Below are 7,291 nucleotides of genomic sequence, written 5' to 3'. Positions count from 1 at the left end.
ATACCACAGCTTGGGTGGGTTAAAAACAGAAACTTACATTTCTGGAGGCTGACGTCCAAGATTAAGATGTCATCAGGGTTGGTTTCTGGTTTTTTTGTTTGTTTGTTTGCGAAACGAAGTCTTGCTCTGCTACCTAGGCTGGAGTGCAGTGGCGCAATCTAGGCTCACTGCAACCTCCGCCTCCCAGATTTAAGCAATTCTCGTGCCTCAGCTTCCGGAGTAGTCCCAGGTTCAAGCAATTCTCATGCCTCAGCCTCCCGAGTAGCTGGGATTACAGGCACCTGCCACCACACCTGGCTAATTTTTGTATTTTTAGTAGAGATGGGGTTTTGCCATGTTTCCAGGATGCTGTTGAACTCCTGACCTCAAGTGATCTGCCCCCCTCGGGCTCCCGAAGTGCTGGGATTACAGGCATGAGCCACTGCACCTGGCCCAGGACTGGTTTCTCTTGAGCCCTCTTGCTTTGGCTTGCAGATGGCCGCCTCCTGTGTGCCCTCACGTGCTCTTTTCTCTGTGTGCATCATTTGTATTTCTTTGTGTCCATATTTTTTCTTCTTGTAAGGACACCAGGCAGATTGGATGAGGACCCGATGTAGCAGCTTCATTTTTTTGTTTTAACTAAACCACTTTTTTTTTTTTTTTTTTTGAGACAGGGTCTCACTCTGTCTCCCAGGCTGGAGTGTAGTGGCGCTATCACAGCTCACGGCAGCCTCCTGGAATCAAGCAATCTTCCCACCTCAGCCTCCTGAGTAGCTGGGACCACAGGTGCACACCACCACGTCCCGCTAATGTAAAAATTTTTTTCTTTTCTTTTTTTCTGAGACGGAGTTTCGCTCTTGTTGCCCAGGCTGGAGTGCAATAGCGCAATCTTGGCATAGTTTCACTATGTTGGCCAGGCCAGTCTTGACTTCTTGACCTCAGGTGATCCACCCGCCTTGGCCTCCCAAAGTGCTGGGATTACAGGCATGAGCCACCACACCCAGCCTTCTTTTTTTTTTTGAAACAGACTCTCTGTTACCCAGGATGGAGTGCAGTGGTGGGATTTTGGCTCACTGCAGCCTCTGCTTCCTGTTCTCAAGTATTTCTTGTGCCTCAGCCTCCTGAGTAGCTGGGATTCAAGTGCTCACCACCACGCCCAGCTAATTTTTTGTATTTTCAGTAGAGACAGGCCATCCCTGTGTTGCCCAGGCTGGTTCCAAACTGCTGGCCTCATGCTATCCACCCACCTCAGCCTCCTGAAGTTCTAGGATGATAAATGTGAGCCACCACACCTGGCCTTAATCACCCTTTAAAGACCCTGTACCCAGCCTGGCGAAGTGGCTCACGCTTATAATCCCAGCACTTTGGGAGGACGAGGCGGGTGGATCACCTGAGGTCAATAATTCAAGACTAGCCTGGCCAACATAGTGAAACTGTCTCTACTAAAAATACAAAAATTAGTTAGGCGTGGTGGCACACGCCTGTAATCCCAGCTACTTGGGAGGCTGACGCAGGAGAATCACTTGAACCTGGGAGGTGGAGGTTGCAGTGAGCCAAGATCGTGCCACTGCACTCTAGCCTGGGCGACAGAGTGAGACTCCCTTTCAGGAAAAAAAAAAAAAAAAAAAAAAAAGACCCTGTATTCAAATACAGTCACACTGTGACGGGATGAGGACTTCAACATAGAAATTCCTATGCCTCTACTTTCTGTCTCTACAGATTTACCTGTTCTGGAAAGTGGTGTGACAGAGACCTGGTAGAGGGTGTGGCTGAGACAAAGGTGGGACCCCAGGAGGTGACAATGTCACAGCAGCATAACTTCCAATTTTAGAGAGTTCAGAACTTGTGAAATTATCCACTGTTCACAGCTGTGCTGGGTTGCAAGAACAAAGGCCAAGTGCCAATAACCACAAATGAGCCACAAGATGAGAGCTGACCTCAGCAGTGCTCCATAGGCCTGATTCCTCACTCCACGGGCATCGTCAAATCTCCACAGCTGGCCGGGCGTGGTGGCTCAAGCCTGTAATCCCAGCACCTTGGGAGGCCGAGACGGGTGGATCATGAGGTCAGGAGATCGAGACCATCCTGGCTAACATGGTGAAACCCCGTCTCTACTAAAAAATACAAAAAACTAGCCGGGCGAGGTGGCGGGCGCCTGTAGTCCCAGCTACTCGGGAGGCTGAGGCAGGAGAATGGCGTGAACCCGGGAGACGGAGCTTGCAGTGAGCTGAGATCCGGCCACTGCACTCCAGCCTGGGCGACAGAGCGAGACTCCGTCTCAAAAAAAAAAAAAAAAAAAAAAAAAAAAAAAAATTAGCAGAGTAGGGTGGCATGTGCCTGTAGTCCCAGCAACTCAGGAGGCTGAGGCAGGCAGTGCAGGTTGTGGTAAGTTGATATCTAGTCACTACACTCCAGCCTGGGTGACAGACAAATACTCACTCTTACTCTCTCTCTCTCTCTCTCTCTCTCTCTCTCTCGAAAAAAAGAAGGGGCTGGGCATGGTGGCTCACACCTGTAATCCCAGCACTTTGGGAAGCTGAGGCAGGTGGATCACTTGAGGTCAGGAGTATTTTTAGTAGAGACGGGGTTTCACCATGCTAGCCAGCTGGTCTCAAACTCCTGATCTCAAGTGATCCACCCACCTTGGCCTCCTGAAGTGCTGGGATTACAGGCATGAGCCACCGCACCCAGCCTGTTTTTATTTCGTAACATGGCAAAGCTGTCATGAAGAACTGACAAAACTAAGCTATGATGACAAAAGAAAAGGTAGTGGGGGGCAGGGCAAGGTGGCTCTTGCCGATAATCCCAGCAATTTGGGAGCCTGAGCAGGGAGGATCGCTTGAGCCCAGGAGGTCAAGTCTGCAGTAAGCTATGATTGCACCACTCTAGTCCAGCCTGGGCCACAGAGTGAGACCCTGTCTCAACAAAAAAAAGCAAACGAAAACAAAACAAAAATTGGAATGGAATGGATGTTACCTTTGGGTGACAGGACAGCGGTGGAGGTTGACTGGGAAGAGGTGTGAAGGAAGTTTCTAGAGGGAATATTTGTGATGGGAGATTGGATTAGCCAGGTATATAGTTTTGTCCAAACTCAGTGACTATACCCTTAAGATGTGTGCAGGCCAGGTGCAGCGGCTCATACCTGTAATCCCAACACTTCAGGAGGCCCAGGCGGGAGGATCGCTTGGCCAGGAGTTTGAGACCAGCCTGGGCAACGTAGGGAGACCCTCTCTTTACACAAAAATTTTAAAAATGAGCCAGTCATGGTGGTGTGTGCCTATGGTCCTGGCTATGTGGGCGTTGACATGTAAAGACCACCTGAGTCCAGGAGGTCAAGGCTTCAGGGAGCCATGGTCTCTGCACTCCAGCCTGGGTCACAGAGTGAGACCCTGTCTAAAAAAAACGAAAAGCCTGCATTTCACTTGGGTAAATTTTACCTTGAAAGGAAAAACCCATAAGCAAATATTGAACGCAAGTTAATGATCTGTGTGCTGACAGGTGTAGGGGTGATGTGGCCTGAGGTCAGCTGCCTACTTTCAAATACATCGGGAATAACCAGATAGACTGATGGGTGGATAGAGGGATGGACAGGCAGAGGCAGATGGGTGATGGAATAAATAGAACGGAATGCAAAGGGGAGAATGTAGTGGTGGGAATACAGGTATTCACTGTAAAACTATTTCAACTTTTCCGTAGGTTTGAAATGTTTGTTATAAAATGTTGGGGGAAAGCCGGGCGTGGTGGCTCGTGCCTGTAATCCCAGCACTTTGGGAGGCCGAGGCAGGCAGATCACTTGAGGTCAGGAGTCTGAGACCAGCCCGGCCAACATAATGAAACCCCATCTCTACTAAAAATACAAAAATTAGCCAGGTGTGGTGCTGTAATCCCGGCTACTTGGGAGGCTGAGGCACAAGAATTGCTTGAACCCGCAAGGTGGAGGTTGCAGTGACCTGAGATCGCGCCACTGCACTCCAGACTGGGCAACAGAGTGAGACTTCATCTCAAAATAAAATGTTGGGGGAAATAATCCAGATTCTTCCCTGTGGCCCCCATGCCTTGCAGGCTCTGTGCTGCCCCTCATCACCTACCTGCCCTCCTCTCCTCCCTCTCTCCCCCCTCGCTCACTCTGTACCAGCCACACGGGCCTCCTCGCTGTTCCTCCGACATGCCAGGCACAGTCCTGCCTCAGAGCCCTTGCACCTGCTGTGTATTTATCTAGAAAGCCTCTCCCCTAGCCCCACTTTCTTGTGTGCAAACCCACAACCTTCTCTTCTTTGTTTTTCCCAAATGTAGGGTCTTGCTTTGTCCTCCAGGCTGGAATACAATGGTGTGATTATAGCTCCCTGCAGCCTCGAACTCCTGGGCTCAAGTCGGACTCCCACCTCAGCCTCCTGAATAGTTAGAACTACAGATACATGCCACCACACCTGACTGCTTTTTAAATTTTTTGTAGAGACAGAGTCTCGCTATGTTGCCCAGGCTGGTCTTGAACTCCTGGGCTCAAGCAATCCACCTGCGTCGACCTCGCAAAGTGTTGGGATTACAGGTATGAGCCACTGTGCCTGGCCTGACCTCCTCATCTTTGGTGTTTTTTTTTTTTTTTTTTTTTTTTTTTCCCGAGACGGAGCCTCGCTTTGTCACCCAGGCTGGAGTGCAGCGACATGATCTCGACTCGCTGCAACTTCTGCCTCCCAGGTTCAAGTGATTCTCCTGCCTCAGCCTCCCAAGTAGCTGGGGTTACAGGCACATGCCACCATGCCCGGCCAATTATTTTTGTATTTTTAATGGAGACGAGGTTTCACCATGTGGGCCAGGCTGGTCTTGAACTCCTGACCTCAGGTGATCCACCTGTTTCAGCCTCCCAAAGTGTGGGATTACAGGCATGAGCCACCGCGCCTGGCCTGACCTCTTCATCTTTAAATCCCAGCTCAGATGGTGCCTCCTTAAAGAGCCTCTCTTTGATCACATTTAAAATCATGCCACTCTGTTTTCTACTCGGCCCCGTTACACTTTCATATCTCATTCATTTGTGAATCTGTTTACTTGCTTATTGGCTGCCTTCTCTGTTGGTTTATGAACTGGGCAGGAATGTGTTGGCTTTGTTCCCCTGCTGTGTCGCCAAGGCCCTGACCTGGCACGTACAAGTCAGTTGGAGAACATCTCTTGCCTGGATGGACAGACAGATGCATACATGCAAGGACAGATGGATAAATGGATGGATGGATGGAAGGGGAAATGGATAGAAGGCTAGATGGAAGAATAGAGGGACAGAAGGATGGGTGGGTGGAAGGATACACAGGTGAGTGATGAGTGGATAGATGTTTACATGGGTGGACAGATGGATGGACGAGGGGTAGATGGACAGATTTTTGGATCGGTGGATGGAAAATTGGGTGGATGGATGAATGGGTAGGTGGATAGATGGTTGAAAGCACAGATGTTTAGATAGGTGGATGGATGATGAGCGGGTAGGCAAAAGTTTGGATGAGTGGATAGAAGATGGTTGGATGGACAGACGTTTGGGTGGGTGGATGGATGAATGGATAGGTGAATAGATGAACGGGTGGGTGGACAGATGTTTGGATGGGCGGATGGATTAATGGGTAGGTGGATAGATGACAGTTGGATGGACAGATGATGGATGGGTGGACAGACGAATGGATGAATGGGTAGATGGATGAATGAGCGGGTAGATGGATGGACGACGGATGTATGAATGTGAGAGTGGACAGATTGATGGATAATGGGTAGATGGATGAGTGGATAGGTGGATGATGGATGAACGGATTGATGGTGGTTGGGCAGAGAGAGGGATGGATAGGTAGATAGATGGACAGGGGTATGGGTGGACAGATAAATGAATGAACAAACTTTTGAGTGGGAATCACTGTGGTAGGCTGGACCCTTGGCTCAAGATCTCAGGGAAGGGAGCAGCTCTTTGGGCTCCTCAGGCAGGCTGGGACATGCTGGCCAGAGCTGTCCCACCTTGACCACCACTCCGTTATCCGGTCACTCCGTTATGCTCAGTCATGCAACAGGCTCTCTTACCCACTTGCTTTGTGGGCTGTGTGATAGCAAGCGAGACCTCTGAAATTCCCAGCTAGAGGGGAGTCTACCTTCCAAAGATGGCCAGGAAAGGAACTCTGGATATTTTTTTTTTTTTTTTTTGAGATAGTCTTGCTCTGCCACCTAGGCTGGAGTGCAATGGCGCGATCTCGGCTCACTGCAACCTCCGCCTCCCGGGTTCAAGCAGTTCTCTGCCTCACCCTCCCAAGTAGCTGGGACTACAAGTGCACACCACCATGCCTGGCTAACTTTTATATTTTTAGTAGAGACAGGGTTTCACCGTGTTGGCCAGGCTGGTCTTGAACTCCTGACCTCGTGCTCCACCTGCCTCGGCCTCCCAAAGTGCTGGGAGTGAGCCACCACACCCGGCCTCTGGATTTTTTTAAATCTTTCATCTTTGGGGGCTGCTTCAGAGGCAGCTTCCTGCAGTGCAAAGAAACCTTCCTAGACATTTGAGGACTCAAGGTTTTTTTTTTTTTTTTTTTTTTTTTAAAAAGGTGGAGTCTCACTATATCGCCCAGGCTGGAGTGCAGTGGCATGATCTTGGCTCACTGCAACCTCCGCCTCCTGGGTTCAAGCCATTCTCCTGCCTCAGCCTCCTAAGTAGCTGGGATTACAGGTGTGTGCCACCATGCCCAGCTCATTTTTGTATTTTTAGTAGAGATAGGGTTTCACCACGTTGGTCAGGCTGGTCTTCAACTCCTGGCCTCATGAGTCACCTGCCTTGGCCTCCCAAAGTGCTGGGATTACAGGGGTGAGCAACTGCGTCCGGCCTACTCCTGTGTTTGACAGATGAACTTGAGGTTCTGAGGGGTCAAGTCATTTGCCTGAGGACACACAGCCCAACTCTGCCTTTAACACTGACCAGGCAAGTGAGGGCAGGGGTGATGAGAATGGAGTAGTGGCTAAAGCCCCACTCTTCTGGGGCCACAGGATAGTTCCAAAGTCCCAGGCAAGGGGAGTTCCATCTTCCGGTCCCGCCTCCTGGTGGTCAGCTGCGCTGATAACTGCCCAGGTAGGAGTTGCGAGGCTCCAGCCTCTCAGGCCCCACTTGCCCCACCCATTCTTCTTGCAGCCCTCCCAGCTAACTGGAACCTGTGTCCACAGAATGCTGTCCGGTTTCAACAAGTGGTTTTTGCAGCACAGGTTCTGGTTACCACCCAATATCACATGGGCAGAGCTGGAAGACCGGGATGGCCGTGTCTACCCCCACCCCCAGGACATGCTGGCAGCCCTGCCCCTGGCA

The sequence above is a fragment of the Chlorocebus sabaeus genome, chromosome 6, assembly GCF_047675955.1.
Source record: "Chlorocebus sabaeus isolate Y175 chromosome 6, mChlSab1.0.hap1, whole genome shotgun sequence".
Taxonomy (NCBI): domain Eukaryota; kingdom Metazoa; phylum Chordata; class Mammalia; order Primates; family Cercopithecidae; genus Chlorocebus; species Chlorocebus sabaeus.
This window is presented reverse-complemented; position numbering follows the sequence as displayed.